This window comes from Lepidothrix coronata, unplaced genomic scaffold (assembly GCF_001604755.1).
Source record: "Lepidothrix coronata isolate B3197 unplaced genomic scaffold, Lepidothrix_coronata-1.0 Scaffold20, whole genome shotgun sequence".
In the NCBI taxonomy this organism is placed as follows: Eukaryota; Metazoa; Chordata; class Aves; order Passeriformes; family Pipridae; genus Lepidothrix; species Lepidothrix coronata.
Genome location: NW_016690200.1, coordinates 1715439 through 1735464, shown reverse-complemented (window position 1 = coordinate 1735464; position 20026 = coordinate 1715439). Strand labels below are relative to the sequence as shown.

The 20026-nt window shown below is 41.0% G+C and overlaps 1 protein-coding gene across 4 annotated transcripts in view; it reads right to left on the bottom strand.

Moving 5' to 3' along the window:
* Window positions 1-12764, bottom strand: part of GRM3 (glutamate metabotropic receptor 3) — a 103463-nt gene extending 90699 nt beyond the window's left edge. For 3 of the 4 annotated variants that reach the window (XM_017807847.1, XM_017807850.1, XM_017807848.1), the window contains exon 1: window positions 12053-12764. The gene's annotated coding sequence lies outside the window, so the exon portion shown is untranslated. Of the gene's footprint in view, window positions 1-11243; window positions 11512-12052 lie in introns of those variants that run through there. The other variant, XM_017807849.1, reaches the window with a different exon arrangement.
* Between the last annotated feature and the right edge of the window lie 7262 nt (window positions 12765-20026).

The following is a 20026-nucleotide window of genomic DNA, read 5'->3' as shown; positions in this document are numbered from 1 at the left end:
TCAGGTACAGTCAGGACCACTTTTATAGAACATTGTATAGAATTATGTATAATTTTGCAGAATAATATGTCTTAATTAATCATGAAGAGTATCTGGAATCAATACAGATGGAGAATGCATTCACTTTAATCTTATTGAAGGAATTTAAGTTTTATTTTAGGAAAAGAGCAGTACAGAGAGTTCCAGTTACATCTTGAAGTCCTTCTGCTACTGCTGTCACGGAAGTTTTGCTTGAGAAAGGACTATAGGATGCAAGACCTGCATTTCAAGTGAATTTTTTTTATTAACAAATAAACACAGGTGAATTAATACATGAAAAATAATTTTGGCAGGGATAATAATGGAAACAGATAGAAAGAATATTGAATGGATTAGCAAACCTAATTGGTCTTAGGTTGCCTAATGCACCATTAGCCTAGTGCTTAATTCCTCTCAATCCATTCGTCTTTGCAGCTCTTACTCTCTACAGATAAATGTGGATCATTCCAAACGTGCTTTTGTTTTTGAAACAATTGTATTAGTATTTAACTGTAATCATTGGCATGGAAACCGTGTCATAAATGGGAATGGATAAAAATGGGACATGCTAGAGCACCTATTAACTAGTGCTTAAAAAAAAGTGTTCAAAAAAACTCACAGCACTCTAAAATACAACTGTGATGAGTCCTGCTGATTAAATATAGATGACTCTTTACATGGAAGCTGTTTTTTTAAGGTTTTGGGAACATGCTGTTGACCATTCAATAAGTGGCATTACAATGCTAGGCCCTGCTGACCATGATCAGGAAGTGCATCCTAGGTACTCGATTTATTTATTATGATCTATGTTCAAGAGACAACATATCAGATGAGTGTTCGGGATTGCTTTGTTACTAGTGGAGGGGAAAACCCATCAAGCTGCATCCCATGGGTTGCCTGAAGGTGTCCCTCTGTGTGTCTCTATCCCAGACTGTAAAAAATTCTCTCACATGGAGACCAATGTTCCCTTTCACCCAGTACATCCAAGGAGTGCTTATTTGGCAGTCTCAGTGTGACCAAGTTAGACAGAGGAAAGGGACTGTTCTCATATATAATGATGGCTTGTGCTCTGGTGGAGTCACGCCACTTAAATCTTCAAAGCAGCTGCTTACCTGTTCAGTGGGAATTGAAGGCTTGGAAGTTAATGGTCAGGAACTAATGAGTTGGACTGGATGTGTTTTAATTTACTGAGATATATTAAAACAGCATGTTGATTAGCTTGAAGGCTAGAAGGGACATTTTTGTTGCAATGTTAAGGTGCTCCATGAATTACTACAGATGCTCAAGTAAAAGCTTTTTTTTTCCTTTCTTTTTTTTTCCTTTCTTTTTTTTTTTTTTTTTTTTAGTAGTAACTAATACTCTCTTATATATGAACCTTACAGATGCAAAGGGTTCTTTAAGGAGCCTTTAGGGCAAGTACCTGTGGCAGCTTCATTAGGACCTCTCTGACATTATCCATGTCCTGGACAGTTTGGGAAATGTTCTAGACTGACCAGGGAAAAGTTTGAGCCTTAATAAAAGAAAAATTAAACAAGCGAGGCACAAAGTGTATCTTGGGGGCATGAAGTTCTGGATTCTTGCCTAATGTCACATTCATCAGGCTTAATGTAGATGAACTCTGTGTGGGTTTGCCAGCAGCAAAATCGAACACCTCATTTGAGACCTCCTGGTGCATTGCTCTGTGGTTATGCTCCTGAAAGCAAAAACAGCTTCTGCCTTTTCATGGACCCGCAGCTGGAATACCCAAATGAATATGAATTCCACATTTGTATCCATCACTCAGCTCTGCAATATTCTTTGATACATTTTATGCTTGGAGTTGGTCTGGAGTCTTCCCTTCTAGAAACGCTCCTGGGAGCTTTTCTTTGACTTGTGGACAGTCAGGCTGCTGGCTGAAGTTAGTGACCATGATGGTAATTTCATGCTAAACATGCTAAACCTGTGTCATGCTGAACATGATACATGCTAGACAATGCAGCAGCCAAGCATCCCCTTTCTATAGCAATGATTAAACCAAGAGAAGTCATTGCCCATACAGATCCTTCTGGCAAAGACAAAGCAACAGGTTGTGCAAACTGCCTAAAAAATTTTCTTCTGAAGTGTTAAGGAGGACTTGTTTGGTTGGAGTTGTATGTGGTTGCAAACTAGAAATGACCACAAGCCACCAAGAAAAAATGTAGCAAATTGAAAGGTGATGGGACAAGGACATCACTATGGTTCTGTGCAGCTCCTGAGGGCTCCTTGGGCAAAATGCTGACTGGAGTGAGGCTTGAAGCATAGAACAAATGAATAGTACAAAGGATTTCATTGAGGAGTGTTGTATTCAAGACAAGTGAAGTCAACCCATTCATTGGCTGTACTCATCTTTTGGGTATGAGTCCAAACGGGCTACTGGAGAAGGTCAAAAGGAAAGCAGCAAGAATAACAAGAGATTAAAAAAAGCAAATGGCAGAAAGAAAAGCAATTATTTCACTGAGTCAAGAGGAGATGACTGAGAGGAACATTACATAAATGAACGTTAAACAGCTGAAATCTAATCCCTTTGCACCGTAAAAGTCTGGAATGGAAAGGAAAGTACTAAATTGCTTTGAATTTCCATAGCAGAGAGGATAAGAGTGATAGGCTCTGTTGCAAGAAGTGGGATTTAGTTAAACTTTTGGAGACCTTCTGTCCATAAGAACAGTGAAACAGAGACATATGCTGTTGCAGGAGGCTGTGAAATTTCTGCCATTGCAGATTTTAAGGAAATCATTCAACAAGTATTAGTTAATGAAGATTTAAAGACAGTTTATGCCATCTTTGGAGGGGGAGATGGATCAGATGAAGTCCTTAACTGGTGTCATTATCTGTGGACTATAAATGCTGCGTTCAGGCAATGAGAACGTTGTGTACAATCTTTGAAAATGAGGAATCTTACATAAAAAAGGCCTCTTTCTATCATTTCCACCCTGATGGATGCTGCACTCTTTCAGGATAAGTTCTAATTGGAACCTTGTGCCTTTGCCAGGAAATCACAGGGACTAAGAAGCTCTATTACTCTCTGCAGCCTCTCCCTGGATGTTGATTTAAGGTATTTAGGTATAAATGAGACTATTTATCTGCATTCTTCCCTAAAACTGGTGAATGTGTAATAGACAGGCAGATTGAAAGTTTATATGGAGACTTGACTTCACCTTACCTACTGATCAAAATAACTACATTTTAAGGAGAAGGAGCATTTCCCAGAGATAAGCAGACAAAAGGGCACTGCTGGATCACACCACTCCCTGATACTACAGTTGCTGTAAGCTTTGATTTACATTTCTCCCTTTGGCCAAAAACCTGGGATACAAGTTTATATCCCAACTCCCTGGTGTTACTTCCAGACTAGATTTTTATTCTTTTCTTCATAGTGAATAATGCCACTAGGAATATGTTTATCTGAGCTTAATACTTAAGGTATTAGCATTAATCTCTAAGCTTTGTCCCGGATCTCTGCTTCTGGGAAAAATCTTGGCTAGATGACTGATATTATCAAGAAATTCATAGTCCTTAGAAATCTCAGAAAGGTCAATGAAACAATAAAAATAAGTCAATTTTCCCCTATTCATCAGAAGTCTCTAGTGCTGTTGAAGTGCCTGATATTACCAATTGTCTTTTAGTCTCTGAAACTGTTAAAATAAAGACACTTTTCCCACATTTTCCTTCTCTGCCTTTCACAAGTTCTTGAGGTTCTTTTAACCTCATTCTCCCCTCTTTGTTTGCTTAGAAGATCAAAGCTTTTTTATTTATTTCTTTTTCCTCACAAACAGTTTCTGGAGTGTTAAAAAGCACCACCGGTATACTGAGTTTACATTACAAACAAGTTAAAATTCCCAGTCTTTCAGAGCTTTTCTCCTAGGATACCAAGGAAAGCAAAGTTCAGCTAAACTGCACAATTAATTGGAGATCACTTCTGAGTGAAGAAGAAAAGGTTGCTTGAAGGGGAGCTATTCTCTTCTTGGAGATTTAAAGTCCACTTCAGAAAGCAAAGATTTTATTCTCTGAAAGTTATCTGATTTTATTTGTATTCCTGGACCTACTCTATTAGATTATCTTCCCTTTTCACTCATAAAATCATCTTAATGAATCAACTGTGGGACTGGCCACAAGTAAATGTATTCTTATTGACAGTCACGTTGACAAGGAAATGAATGAAAAAGACATGGGTTGCATGTTGTTTTTGCTGGAACAGCAGTGAGGTTTGTTTTGCTTTCATGACCCTGAGACAGGCAATTTATTTCTTGATTATGAAGAAAATGCTCTTTTTTTTTTTTGAGGTAAATATATTTTATAATAACGGTAAGATAAAGAAACATGTGGTATACAGTTTAAGAGCATTTGGCTAAAACAGACTTCAGTGTTGGTCTACCATTCCCACACAATTGCTCTCCTTTTTCTTAACTTCCAAGAGCAAAGACTGGCCTGATAACTCAACCTGGCGCATCAGTCAATGTAGGATGGGCTCACACCTGTCTAAGAAAATGCACTGTCTGTTGATCTCATTGACTGTAATTGTCAGGGCTCTTCTAAAGCCGTGATAGCTGCAAGGAAGAAAGTGAGCAAGCACGATTAAGAGATTACAAGGGAATACACTGAAACAGTTGCATGGCAGATGTGACAAGTGTACTTCAGTGTGTTCTTACAGTGTTTGGAAAAAAATCTAAGAAGATTCCTATAAACTCTGTAAATTTCCTAGTAAAATGTAATTTCGTGGACAAATATTTCACAATAAGGAAAACAAGATCCTTATTACTGTCTATGCAAATAACGTGCTGTAACATCCAGCGAGCATTCTAAGGTATCCTTTTCACACAATTTAATCCAATATTACTACCTTGATGTCCCATGTGGGTGTTTTCTTTCCCCTACTTTTTACAAGGCAAAGTTAAATACTGGTAAAATACGTCTGCTATAAGGTAAAATCAAGATGTTTAATTTGTTGCGTACAGAAACACCCAGAAATTCTTCAATGGAACCAAATGAGGTGTCAGTTGACACCTCATGAAGTTGTCCTTCTGACTGGTGAAGGTTAGTAAAAATGCCACTAAAAATCTATGATAAAAAGTGAAGAAATTCATAGCCATATTCTTAATTAATGAGACTTAACACTCAAATACATACACAATCTCACAAAAAATTATGATGAGGCTTTTTGAAAAGTCACTTGTTATAGCAAAAAACAATTATATTTTTGCATAAAAATATGATTTTTTAAATTATCTTGCAGATAAAGATGCTTTTAGACATTTCTTATCTATGTGAGCTTGTCCAAACAAACACTTTTAACACCTTAGAGCTGAACCCTACATGTCTTACAACACAATATCTTTATTTTTCTTTTTGCCTCCATTCTTTTGATTATTATCTGTTTTCTCTTGTCTTGAAAATACACAGAAATAAGGGGGGGGGAAAATAATCATTCTATGATTTCTGATATATCCCCAAAATTTGCTTCTTGATTTTTATTAGATCTCTGGCTATGTGACACTAACAGCAGGGCAGCCAATTTCTGCTATGCATTGCAAATGTAATATTTTCAAACACTAACAGAACAATGCCTCCTCATACTTTCCTGATACTTTCTTCACTGGATGATATGACCACTCTGAATGAAATTCATAATAACAATATAATATATCCTGATTATAAAGCAATATAAAAATTGCTAGGCAGGAAGTACTGGATCAAAAAATATCTTGTCCAAAAACCTCCCATAAAACATACATGAAGAAATGTTCACTCAAAAACAGCTGCAAGTGTCCCATCATGAAAGCACGGCACATACAAACTTTGGACAGTATGGGATCTAAGGTTACTTAATCACAGCTACACTATGAAAAATGGACAACCATCCTGATGCAGTGAGCTGTACATTAAACTGTCCAAGGTCAACAAGGTCAGGAATGGTCTGAGAGCCTCTCAAAGAACACACTAGGTCCTTACAGGGCTCCGTTCCTCACCAGGGAGGAGGAGTGTGTTTAGTCCTAATTCCCACAGCAGAGGACTAGGCTTGTTGGAAAATTTCTGCATCATCTCAGCCCTTCTGTTACATGTCTGCGGAGCAGGCAGCTATATCACTGGTGAAACAATATTTAGGAATTTTTAGGAATGAAAAAATTTAGTAATATATTTAGGGATAAATTTTAGGAATTTAGGTATGGGACAATATTTTTTTAAGATTTTAAAACACTTTTCAAATGGTGTCCCAACCTATACTTCATAGATTGATGTGATGGTCATTGGTTTGATCCCACAGTATTAAACAACTGTTGCAAACCACTGAAGTTCCTAAGCGTTAGATTTGGCATCTGACTTACTAGTTTTGCTGGAAGAGGTTTACAGTCTCTCGGCACAGTCATACAGCCCCTTGTTGCCCACTTATCTCAGGCAGCCTCTTTACAGGGCTAATTCCAGAGAGGAATCCCACTACTGTCAAATCTCAGACTCGGTGAATTGCCTGCAGCATCCTCCTGCGCAGACTGCAAGGCAGTGCTTCAGTCAGCCTGACAACATGTGCAGTTGAGGACCAGCCACCACAAAACAAAGAGATTGAGGCTTTGCAGAGCCCCAGATTATGTAGTTGTGTTAACTTCTCCAGATGCAGCATTTAGGTAACATAAAATTGTCCCTGGTTTGAGTGTGGGCTTGTTAGTGGAGCTTTTCAGGGGAATGGAAGCTAATGTATAAGCTTACTGTATTTCTGAGCTGAGGCTGCTTTCAGTCACTATATCTTGGACATTTTCTTTTCTATCAGCACGTCATCTTCTAGATAAAGATTTTTCACAGTTTTCAGGTTCCCTTCAGCTCTTTTCCCCTGGCAAGCTCAGGCCCTGCCTCCTCCTCTGTACCAGTGGGAGGTGACTTCCCTGTACCACCCACCCCCTCTGTTCCTCTTTCCTTTTTTTATTGGCAATCTTTGCTTCCAGCCTTTGTCTGTGCTTTTTCTCTGATGTCATGATTTAATTTTTCCCCCTGTTTTATTCTTCACTTTGTCCTCCTCTCAAGTACTCCTTATTTTCTCAAGAGCAGTTCTGTTTCTTCTTACCTGTGTATTCTACCTCCCCTTCTCAGCACCCCTTCTTTCAGATACACTGTTGCTTAAGAGGTACTCCAAGCTAACATATTCATCCTTCTTTTCATGAGAAAATAATCGTCCCACTAATTCTCCTATGGTTCTGACCTATGAATGTGCTGACTTTTTGGTCACCCACTTAGCTTTTGACTTAATTCTTCCTTGTGTGCATTTGCTTCATTTTCCTTTGGAATCTGACAATGTCTCCATTGACTTCATCACCTTCATCTACCTTACAATCTCTTCTTCCCACAACTGAGTTATCATTTAATTTATTTTTCTTCCAGCTTGAATACTCATTTGAATATCTTCACTTATCTTTTTTCCTTTTCTATCAAGTTCTTTTCTTCTTATTATTTTTCTCATTTTGTCTCATACAGAAGTATTTTCCTCAATCTTTTTTTTTTCACTTTCACAACTTTTTTCCTTCTGTATTCACTCTTCTAATGGAGAATTTCCACCAAGAATCCACCAAGAGTTTACTCCAAGTTCCCATTTCACCCATGAAAAGTTTATCAACCATTCCTTCTGCACACACCTTGCTTGATGTGTGTTTCTTATAGTTTATATACTTGTGATCATACTGTATCCCTTTGTATGCACCAGGAAAGTGACTTTCCTGGTCAGGGTCATTAGTACTATCAAGTTCAAGCCAATTGCCAGACCTCAAAGCACTCTGAAGTAAGGCTCCCACAGTAACTGGGATTAAGACCGTGCTTTTTTGTGTGGATAAGTTGGGTCTTAGATGGTTTGGAAAAGCTGCTACTCTGCTTCTTAGGTTTTTGGGAAAACCTGTTGATTTATGTGAGGAGCCCATATGTTCCTATACAAGCAGTACAATTCCTGATTATATAAATGCTCCCATAGTCTCAGCATAGCTATGAAAAAAAAGTGTGATAATAATTCCGACAACATCATTTCATATTTGAGAGGATGAATATGAGACAAAAACAACATACTTCTATAGCCTATTTTTGAGGGGTGTAATTTCCTGTTGCTCTACTAAATTCTCTTCTTTTTGACTTTAATAGGTTCACAGCAATTTAACCCTCATAAAAATTTTCTGCATTACTTTGAAAAGGCTGGAAACAAGACAGCGTATTTCTTGCAGTATTTTTGAAAATCTGCACATCCCTGAAACAAAATGTCTGAAAATCTCTTAAGATAGTAGATAACCCAATCCATTTAGGTTTCACAGTGGATTCTGGGCTTACCTGAAGAAAGAGGCAATTGCATGAATCTGCAATAGTTAAAACACTTCTACTGTGGTTTTGTCTCAGTGGTAACACCTGACAATTGCACTGAGGCTGTTCCCAGGCATCCTTGTGCCTAGGAGGAATTCTTAATTTTTTTGTCATTTTATTCCTACTAGCAAATTAAACTCAGAATTTTCGGTCAATCTGTATCTTTGTAAAATGAAATGGGTCCCAGATTTTTCTGCCAGTTTAGGGCTGGATTACCACAGTGAAAGTTGTCTTGCTAAGTTAGTAGCAAGAAAGAGTCACAAGCAGAGACTTAAGAAGATGGTACCAGCCAAAGGATACTACACTCCTTTCCTGCCACCTTTGGATCCCAGGTCCACCACAGTTGAGCTCTAAACATTCAGCACTGGCTGCAGGGACAGGGTGGCTGGTTATCCCTTTGGTTACCCCTCTCGGTGCCTGTGGATACCCCTCCATTGCAAACGCAACACACTCGGGGATTAAAGCACAGCCTTATTCTCCACACTAGTAGAGAGCAAGAGGACAATCTTCTCTTTAATCTCTGATGTGGAATACATTCTTGATTAAGCTTTAAACCAGCTCTCAGTTTTATATCAATAAGCAGAATCCCCCCCCAACAGTCAATATTACATGATCTTCTTCACAAGAGCTTATGTAGCTTACCATAGTTATACACATTCCCACACAAACAGTAGTGCTGTCTGATCCTGGAGTGTGTCAAACGCCTTGGTGTTTTTCTGTGGCATCCTGAGAGTGATTTTATCAATGACAAAAATTCATACTACCTAATCAATAACTATAGTACAACAAGTTGGGGCAAACAAGGTGCAGAAATCCTGATAAACATTTTATAGGGCTTTAGAAACAGCTTTCAAAAACTGATAAGAGAATGAACTCCCTTCAGCAGGATGCTGTTGGCAAGTTTAACAGCCTCATACACAGGATCTCACACCCTGTGAAAGCTTTAGGTTGGATTCTCCAATCACACTGCTAAACCAGGCTCTTGGTGGATGCACACTTCATGTGTCCACCAGATTTAAAGGTAAAATTGCAGTTTGACTCAGCATAAACAACATTAGAATGAGGTCATTCATGTCTTATAGGATTCTAAGTGGGACTATGTGACTTACAGCATAATGTATGTTCTGTCAGACACTTCCATGGGCGAGTTGTGTTCGCACAAGACATCCAAATAGTTCTTTCTTTAAATGCCAGTATGTCTCCCTACACTGTCTTCATTTCCAAATTTGGCTCCACTTATGTAACACAGACCACTGAACTGAATGATAGCATTGTTTGTATTGTATTTCTTTTATTTTGTCTTTCTAGTCTGATTTAGTACTTTGCTTTGTCACATTTATTTAACTATAAAAACATTATGTGAATCCAAGATGATACTTTATCCCTGCATCTTGCTCTAGATCCACTCTTTCAATGATAAAATTAGAATCTTACTCCTAGACAAGGTGTCAACATTTGCCTAAAAAAACTTTATTCCCTTATTTGTAGAGGCTTATAAGTAGGTCATCAGCACAAGTAACCCAGGCAAACATCAAGAGTGATTAGAAAAGCATCTTGGCTCCAGGATGAAAGTCTAGTTTTAGTGCACTTGATACCAATGCCATTTTGCTTGGTTTAAAGTTATAGAGCAGTAAAGCAATTGGTGGATTTTCTATTTTGAAGTTTTATTTTTGATATATAATGCAGGGCTCTGGAAATATTGAGAATAGCAGTGGACAGCATCAGTCTTAAAAAAACCCCAAAGTCCAAAACCAACCAAACAAAACAACCCAAGAAAAAAGCCACAGAAATTGAAGTATGATATATTCTAGTGAAGCACAAATTAACTTGCATTGCTCTTCAAATAATCAGTTCATTAAGAAGGATTTGCATGAATTGTTACTGATTTCACTCAAAGGACGAACATCACAAAAGTACAATTTTCTTATTACGTTAATTGCGAATAAAAGTAGTTAATGTGCAATTTTCCCCAATATAACCTTAATTGTGAATAAAAGTAACTTAATATGTAATTTTGTCCAATATAACTGAGGAGTTGCATTTTATCGTAATACATTTAGCAACATAAATAAGAGCAGAAGAAGTCATCATGATTTAGGTGCATTTGAAGAAAATGAAAAAAGTAATTTTCCTAAAATATGTATTGGATCGGGTGGGTTGTGTGCTTTTCAAATTGTTTTCATGCATATTTAATCAACGTGAGACATATACTTATGCAAGCTGAAATAGGTACCAGTCTGTGTCCCAGGCTGTTCTGTTTTACAGTTTTCCAATTGAGATTTTTTTTAAAGCTGATCTAACTAATGATTAAAAAAAAAAACAACTAAAATAATCTTCAGCAGGTGGCATAAACTGAGAAAAAGCCAAGGAACTCACAAACTACCAGCAAACCCTTAGTTCAGTTCAGTGCAGTATTGGTGCGATGCCTAGTTTTTCAAGAATTGCTTGGGTTTTACCAAGATTGCTGAAATACAGAGGTGGATACATAAAATGATTCATTGAAATACTGAAACACTACAATAACCTGGGAGGATAAAGCCCTCAAAATCCAACACACCCTCCAAATCCTACCTATACACTGGCATAGAAACATACTTTCTCACACCCACATGTGTATTTTGGCAGAGATGTGTGCCTGGCACACAGAGAGATGGAAGGTAAGTACCCACACACCTCTAGGTCTACAGAGGGTTAGATAAACACCATCTAGGAATAGAAGCACAATCCTATGAATCTGTACATATGATACATCCACATGCATCCGAGCAAACACATAAGCATGGATATACACACCCACACACCCAGAGACACGGGGACATAGGCAAGGCACATACACAGACAGCTCCATAAGCACACACATATACCTACACAGCTGGCTGCATACTCACATGGACAGACAGATATACGGGCATGTGTGTGAGGGAGAGTTTACACTGGCTCTGCTAATTTCTCCTTCCTTTTTGAAGCATTCCAATTTTAGGATCCTGGAGTGAGTCAGGTCCCTTCAGGGGAGATATTCCCAGAGGAGCAAAGCACTTCCAATTTCTTTAACGTTCCCCACCTCTCTCTCGCTCTCTCCCAACAGCAGATCCAGGGAGATGAGCTGGGCACCCAGCACGGCTCTCCCAGATGCTGCCTTGGCACTTTCCATCCCAGCTTAAGGAAGAGTATAGGATGGCAAGCTTAAGATCTCGTCACTTCACCCCCAAAGCCTGCAGGAACAGGAACCTCTGGGCAACATCTGGACACAGCTCCTTTCTGCACACTCCCCTCACCTCCCCATGCCCCCTCAGCTGCGGGACTACAGGGATCCCCCTGTACCCTACCTGTCCTCTGCAGGTGTGAAAACCCTTGTCCCCCTCCCCCCTTCCCTGTTTCTCCTGGCCCCTGAATCCCATCAGTAAACGTCTTCGCAATCCGCCACTCTAAACTTTTTCCCGGCTGCAAAATCCGCAACCCCCCGGGCAGCGGCTGCATCCAGTCGGGAGGGCAGGATGGGGCGGGAGTGGGTTGCAGGGACCCGGGATGCAGGGATCAAGGCTGCAGGGTGTGGGATGGAAGGACTGATATGAAAGGACCGGGATGTGGAATACGGGGATGTGAGGACCGGGATGCACGAATCTGAGACGCAGGATGCAGAGATCAGGATGTGGGATGCAGGGACCAGGACGCCGGATACCGGTGCCCAGCTCCTTACCGTGCAATGAGGGTAGGTCCTGGTGAGGGTCTCCAGCTGCTCCCGGACATCGCGGGCCTCCCGATGTGCTCGTTAAACATCCACCGGGGAGTCTCACCCCCCAAACTTGTGCGAGCTGCTTCCTCTGGGAACAATCACCCTTTCTCCCCCTCACCTTGGATCTGATCCCGATGGAAACTCATCAAGCGGTCAGAGGTAAGGCTGTGAGGGAAGGAGAAGAAGAGCGGGGGCAACGGGACAGAGAGATTGCGATCACCAAGCGATGATCCCCTTCCTTTCCCCTCTCCTCTGGAGCACCCGCTTCCCGTTCCTCTGACCAACTTTGGCTCTGCTTGGCCAGGCAGCGCCTGGGACCGGCGCTGTGAATTGGGGTCCCTTTTCACAGCCTGACATCTTTCTAGATTTCCTCTCCTTTCTGGACAAAGGGGATTGTCGCAAAGCTTTAAATTAGGCGGCGACCTAGAGTTACAAAGACGGGGAGTGGGAGCTGCTGGCGTTCGTAGACCGCCTCCCCCGGCACTAGGCTGCGCGGAGGGGCAGGCTGCGCCTTATCCCTACCATTTATTAGTTGACTGCGCTCCTAGTTCTCACTGTGGAGCTGGCTATCGCTCCTGGCACGGCCGGGAGCGGGACTGTGGCAGGAGCCCTCGGAGGGAGGAGAGCCCCATGCTGCGGGGCTCCCCGCGGTTGTTTAACTGCGCCGGCAGCGCGGGCAGGAGCGCAGCCCGGTCCCGGGGGGGAGGACAGGGGTGATGGGGGGGGACGGGACACGGGGACGCTGCTGTCGCCTGGCAACCCTGCATCCCTGCCCCGAGCATCCCTCCTCTAGCGCCCTGATTGGACGGGGCAGCGGGGGTGGGGGTGGGGGAACATACACGCCCCTTCGAGGATGCTGCGCCCCGGCACTGCGACTTGTCGCATCCTCAAAAAGCCGAGAGCGGGCAAGGGGAATACGGAGCAGCGGGGAGAGCCGAGGCGGTTCAGGGCGTTGTATCACCGTCCTCCTGCTGTCTCCCTTCCAGCTGGCTTGATCAATTTGTTCCTGCTTTACATCTCCTAGGAAAAGAATGTGTCGGTGTATGTATGTATGTATGAGTGGATGGATGGATGGATGGATGGATAGGTAGATAGATAGATAAATAGATAGATAGAAAGAAAATATACAAATATATGCATATATGTATAAACAAATATGTATTTGTATATACAGATAGATGTATATGTATTATCTCTAATCTCTACATTATCTCTCTATGTTCTAACTCTCCTATATGGGAAGAAAGAAGAAAAATAGTTACTGAGAAAAGATCACTCTAGAATGCAGCAAAGCTGGATGCAAAAGGAAAAGAAAGCTACTTTTTGTGTTACAAATGTTTGAAACCAAAGGTTTGCATCACCTGGAGTGTTAACAGAAGGTTGTGGTCCTAAAGAGAGAATTAAACATGGTGAGGTGAGTGAGGTGTAACAGTCAGTGAGGATGGATGCGTTGAATTCAAAGGGGGTGAGTTTAAGCTGTGCTGCATGGGGCTGCTGGTATTATATGTGGCTTCATTGCTTATTCTCTGCTATGGGGGGACAGTGAGCAGCTGCTTCCTGCTGGTTGAGTGTAGTATGGAGAGGGTGTGCGTAAAATCCCAATACCTTTCCACCATAACTCCAGCTGGGACACTGTGAATTTCTCAGTATTCAGCAGGGAGAAGGCCATTGTCCACTTCTCCCTGAATGCTTCCTCCCCACCTTTGGACTTGACTCCAGGCAGCTCCCCATTAGTGCTCTGGTAAAGCAAGGAAAGAGACACTGCAGTCAGGAGCTGCAATCCAGCAGCTCACATGGGGCCACTATTGTTTCAGCAGCCATGGTTCCAGTAAGGAATTAAGCCAAAGTAAGAGGAAATAAAACAAAATAATCTGTTTCTACTTCGTAATATTTTAAGTTATTTAACATCTGTTTACTTTTGTGATCTAACCGTTACATTTGAGCTACTTGGCTAATTGTATGAGGTTTTTCTTTCCTGTAAGCCAAGGACATTTGCTAAGATGTGCATGTTAAACTGTGCCATTAAGAGCTAAAGGTAAACAGGGAGCAAAATGAAAGAGATCAGTTTCTCTCAGGTTTAACCTTAATGTAAATTGGAATAAAATGTGCATGGGACATTACATTAACATCAGGGTAAAAAGGAACGAATAGGAAATCAGAACCATGTCTTTCAAATCATAGCACAATTTGACAAATAGGTTGGAATATAATTATTTGGACAGTCTTGCAGGCTGCTTGCCAGGAAAGACTAGTGAAAAGAAGGATCTGATCCCGCATTGCTTTGTACATAGCAATCATAGCTCAAAGTGAGTATGAAAGTAACTTTTTCATTGGGTAGGACATAAAACCCACTGTGTATGAAATTGGCCACCACAGGTGCCAAGTGGAATTTGGCTGAGATGTATTGTATGATTTGCTGCAGGTCACTTAGAGGCAAGGAGGTGACCCAGTCATTCATGTCTTTGCTTCAAGAAGCATCCTTGGTACCGATGGTACTCTTTCCATGCCTGCTGCTGTGTGATGTCTGATAACACTGCTACTACTTGCATTTACATCTGATTCATAGCTAGTGAGGAGCAGGAAAATAAACCTGAACAGGCAAACAAGCTGTAGGCAAAGTCACAAGGGTTTTGTTCCCACTTTCTGCCAGGGCAGAAGATGCAGTCACGTACTGAGCATGATGTTGAGACTTACAGGTACTCACAGTGTTACAATGCAGGGCAACCCAAAGATCTCAATGAAACCTCGTGCTAAGCTGTGTTTGGGTGCTACTAGGGAAATCATTCACTTGAGATTAAATTGAGTACCTCACACTACACTTGATTGTGGATGTACCCTGGGTTAGGCACAGCGATCAGGCTGTGTAAGTTCTGCCAGAGGACAGCCCTCAATGTCTTTGACCTGGATCCAAATAAGGAGTTTTAAATACAAAATGTGTTTATTTATTTTCTGCCTGTGACACAAAGGTGGTAAAGCAGCATTCAAAGTTTTTGAAATAGGAATATTTTGCCTTTGTGAATTCTCTATTAGCTAAATAATAGTTATAGCTAGTTAAGACATTGTTTCCTTTCAAATTGAGTTCCCACATAACACCAAACGGAGTTTGTAGAAAGCTTTGATGAGCTGAAGAATTTGTTTTTATAAAATTCATGAATGTGGTTAATTAGGAAGCTTACCACCACAAGTAAACAGATGTGTATCTTTTCCTTACACAGAATTTTAGCATGAGCTTCAAGACTGTACACGTGGGAACTTTCCAATCTTACATTTGATGGCAAGATACTGTTCCAGCAAAACACTTTGTAGGGTTCCCTAACTTGCTATAAGCAGCTGTTTTGGGACACACTCATTTGCTGATTAAAGCCTAAAGTGATGCTTTAGAAAAATTGCAAATGTGCATGTACAGCCAGTGAGTGATCTATGGATTGGACCTACACTACCTGAATAATTCATGAGGATTATGGTCTTTCCTCCTTTCCTGAGGACCTTACAGAAATGGACAGGAATAGGGCCATGGATCAATGATTTTTTTTCTGGCAAATTGCTCCCTGCCACCTGATTTCCAGCAGCTCTGCAGCTTCTTCCTCTGTGAGTGGGCATGATCCCATTCTGCAGCAGTTTCCCTGCACTAACAGTTGTGGTCATCACTCCAGAAACAATCCTGCCATGTCTCACCTAGAGATGATATCATGTTCTCCTGGAAGTCTGCCAATCTCAGGGTGCAAAACAGCAGTTGGATGGAATGGGGCTAATTTCCAATTTCTGAGTACTCACGGGGTCTAGATGTGTCTCCACAACACTATGGCCAGGTCATTCTCTGTGTTCGGAGACGCGAAGACAAAAGGTTCATAGTGGCTGATGCGGAGATCTACAAAACCTCACATTGTCTGGCTCATCCCTACTTGCCAGTTGCAGGTGACACTGACATACTCCAAAGGAACAGCCCAGTGGCACACAGCTTTCAGAGCAACATAGTCATTCCTAGGGAAGGGAGGTCCACACTGTGAAGAGTGTAAGAGGTGTCAGTCATACTCAAGGACCTCGTGGATTGCTATGGAAAACTGTGCACTGTTATGGTGGGTTGGCCCTGGCTGGACACCAGGTGCCCACCAAAGCCCCTCTACTGTTCCCCTCCTCAGCTGGGCAGGGGATAGAAAGTGTAACAAAAAGACACAGTTTCTTTTCTCTTAACAACACTAATGGCTGATTAACTTCATCATGAAGCTCAGCATCAAAATGGAATGTCTTCTTTTCTTATCGTTAAGTAGTTTCGAAGAGATTTTAGGTCGATACATAGAGTGCAAAAAGTCCCCATGTACAATAACAATGCTGATCCTCTTATGGCTGAGTCATGTGGCACCCCTTGGGCCTTCAGTGACATTGTTATTTTCTGTCAGATGTCCTGTGATGGGTTTTCCAGCTGACTGAAGAGATACTGACCTAGCACCAACATGAAGAATATGCCATGACACGCTCAGGCATTTTGTGCATTCTGGGCCTTTCTCATGCACAGAGACACTGGCAACTCTGACTACAAGGCTAAACACAACAAAAACCTGGGCTTCATGTGGTATGGTCTGGAAGAAAGACAGAATTCAACATGGTCTGTACACATGCAGCAGCATCCTCCTTTCTGCCCCCATCTCCCATGTCCATCAGTGTCTTTACCTGCCTCTTCTCAGCTTCCCTCCAGCCAATTTTCCAGTTTCCTTCAGTTTCCCTTGGCCTTTTTTACCTTCTTCCTTTTCACTCTTTAGACAACTGGCTGCCTGCTCATGCCTGTTGGCCATGTCTCCACTTAACCCCAAGGTCTCCTTGCCCCTTCTCAGCAAAGAAACCTCTTTTCATGGAAAAAAACCCAGCAGCTGTTGTTCATCAACTACAACAGGCGAAAAGGTCTGACTTCACTCTGGGAACCAGCTGCCCTCTTTCCACCTCTGCTCCCTTCTCAGAGTTCAGGTTTCCCAACATACTGCTGGGGACACACATGACATCCAGATGTTGTCCAAATGTGGCTCCTTCATAAAAATACATGAGTAGTAGGGATCCATCAAGGTCCCTGCAAGATATACAAGTATACATATTTCACTTGCACTCCTCAAACCTTCCCTAGCCAATATCCTACTGCAGTTTGTATAAGTGCAGGGATGAGCATATCACAGGCTCTGCCTGATGTATGCCTGATACATGCAGGACTCCTTAAATTGCCTCCAGTTTCCATTGCTCATGACTCTGGGAACTCCAGTTTCCATTGCTCCACCATTCCTCTGCATCTTCTCACTCCATCCTCCCTAAGTCTGTGATAAAGGAGGTGATATTTTCTTTTAAGGGACTCCAGCCCTTTCCCAGGAGGCCCAGGAGTCTTCCTCATAAGGGGACAGGGCATGACACATTTCAGTCTCTGCCATATTTAAATAAATACAAGCAGATGACCCTATTCTAAAAAATCCTGGCTGTTATACCTTTTTCTTACAGTGTGAATAATTGGGTACCAAATACCAGAATCACTTACACATTTTGCTTTTGACTTAAGTCACCTTTATGTTTCTGTGCGTTATTATTCTCTTTTTTAGAATTTGAGCTGCTAGCAGTCTGGTTTCTTCAAACTACTCCTCCCTCCCCCTTGAAAATCCCCTAACAATGTTTCTTCTCTTTTGAAACACTTTCCCTTCCTCCATCGAAGGAATTACTGCATTTACATATTTTGTTTAAGGTGCTTAGGAGTTATTGACAAGTTTGCCTTGCCCCTGGGGGAGGTGATGCAACACAGTCAAGCTGAGAACCACTTAAAGCTTGACTGGCTCATCGAAGGGGGATTGCTTGGGACTCTGAATTAGGGCACAGGCCAAGAAATGTAGCAGAGTGCTGTCAAGAGCTGTGGCATACAGATCCATTTCTTTTATAATCCTATCATATCTATGACTTACCACATACAGAGCAACGTAAAAGACCTACATTTTCCCATTAGCTCAAGATGTGGTCTTCCTGTGAAATAAATTTACTCACAGCCTCTATGCCACTGCTTTGCAAGCCTGAAAACCCTGTCTTTATTATGTCAGTGAGTGTGTTTCAGAAATCTTTCACACTGAGAATCCATCTGGATATACTACTTTCTCAATGTCCTGCTGAGATTCTGCTTTGCCACTAGTTAAAAATGAATGGATAAATTTATAAACAGGAAGTTTATTGTATTTGTCTTCTGAAATAGAATCTAGATTTTATCTTGGCTTGGATTTTTGTTGTTGGTGTTTTGGATTTTTTGTTGGGTTTTGTTTTTTTTTTTTTAATCTTTTTCTCTACCATTTAATTTTATTAGCAGCCCTGGAAGGAATAGTGAGTCCAGAATTAGAAAGCTGAAATAAAAGGAATGAAGTTCTTGGAAATGAGACTGGAACAAAAAAAGCAAGAGACCCAAATCAGTCCTAAGCTAAGGATTCTGACTTTCTCTTAACAAAGGCAGACCATTTTCCACAAAGGAAGACATACCTGTGCTTGGAAAACTGCTACTAGCACAAAATATAATTGAGCAGATAGTGACAAAAATAGCACTTGGTCTGTTTAAAAGCCTTTTATTGAATACTGCTTCCTTCCCCCACGAATGATGATGTCCTCTCTAATTTAAGAAAGGTCAGGAAATACAGGTGAATTTAGAGAGCTGTATGTTTTTCTTCAGCTGGTTCTATTTAAGTTGCACACCAGCAGATGCGGTTAAGAGAATAACTTGAAGTTTCAAAGCAATGAGAACTAGCATTGATAGTGGAATCTTAATTCAGGTCCCTTGTGCATGTTGATACACTCTTTAATTGGTTTAACACTGTCTTTTTTTCTCTTCCAGAAAATCCTGACACATTCAGCACCTTTAAGAAATAGGGCTTTGTCAATAATTTGATTTTCCTGAACTGCTCAGTGACTCTGCCTTGCACCTTGTATACTGTGCACTCCTGCCCTTCCTTTGAGGGTCCATTTCTTTTCAGAAAAACATTCAAGTGTTTTGCAAACGCATTTTTTCATTTAGTTTTACTCCATTCCTGAGGTAATGGGTGGTATTCTGGCTTTCTGTTTCACAGACAGGACATATGTATTAAAACCTGAAAATGTTAGTGACTGCTGAGTACTTGTTTTTTTCACATTTAGGAGCTATACATTTTCAGTATAGTTTACATTATACCTTGAAACAATGTCTGTCACTTACCATATTTTAAGTTTGTGCTCCCAGTTGTTGAGTTTTATCAGGTCCTAGAGTTTTACTGGGAGAACAATGTTTTCTCAACTAAATCTTTTTATATAAAATTCTGCACAGAGACAGAGAATCAACATGGAAAAGTCTACATCAACAACTAAATTTTGGCAAAGGTGCAAGCCATCATAATCTGGGCTTCATGACGGGAAATGCTCAGTAGTTAGACTACTGCTTGATATTAATCCCTGAGTTCTAATAATAACTTGGTATTAAATAAAAATAGAGACTTTAGTTTAGAATACCAGTTAACCTTACAGAGGTAATGGTCACACATTATCCAAAGGTTACTGACACCTCCACTCTGCAAAGCCAATTTCATGAGTTCTATGACAGGGTAGGGGATGAAGTGTCTTGCCCTTTTATTTGTATCTGTCTCTTATACAGTGTCTTTGCCAAATATGTGTTATTTTCAAACTTTATAAGGACATACACCTGCGGGTCTTTCTCCCTCCTTCCCAAACAAGGGGAGGCTGAGATCCCCTGCAGATACTTGACAGAGATGGTGGACTTTGCTCAGCCTTCCTATTGGAGGAACCTGCCATTGTTTCCTCTTATGTAGCCATGAGGCTCCTGATCTGCATCAGTACTAGATAGTCTGACTGTGGACAACAGCCATTTACACATCCTAATTTTCCATGCAAAGACTTAATGAAGGTAAAATCCTCTTAATTTTCGAAATAATAAAAGGTAACCAACAT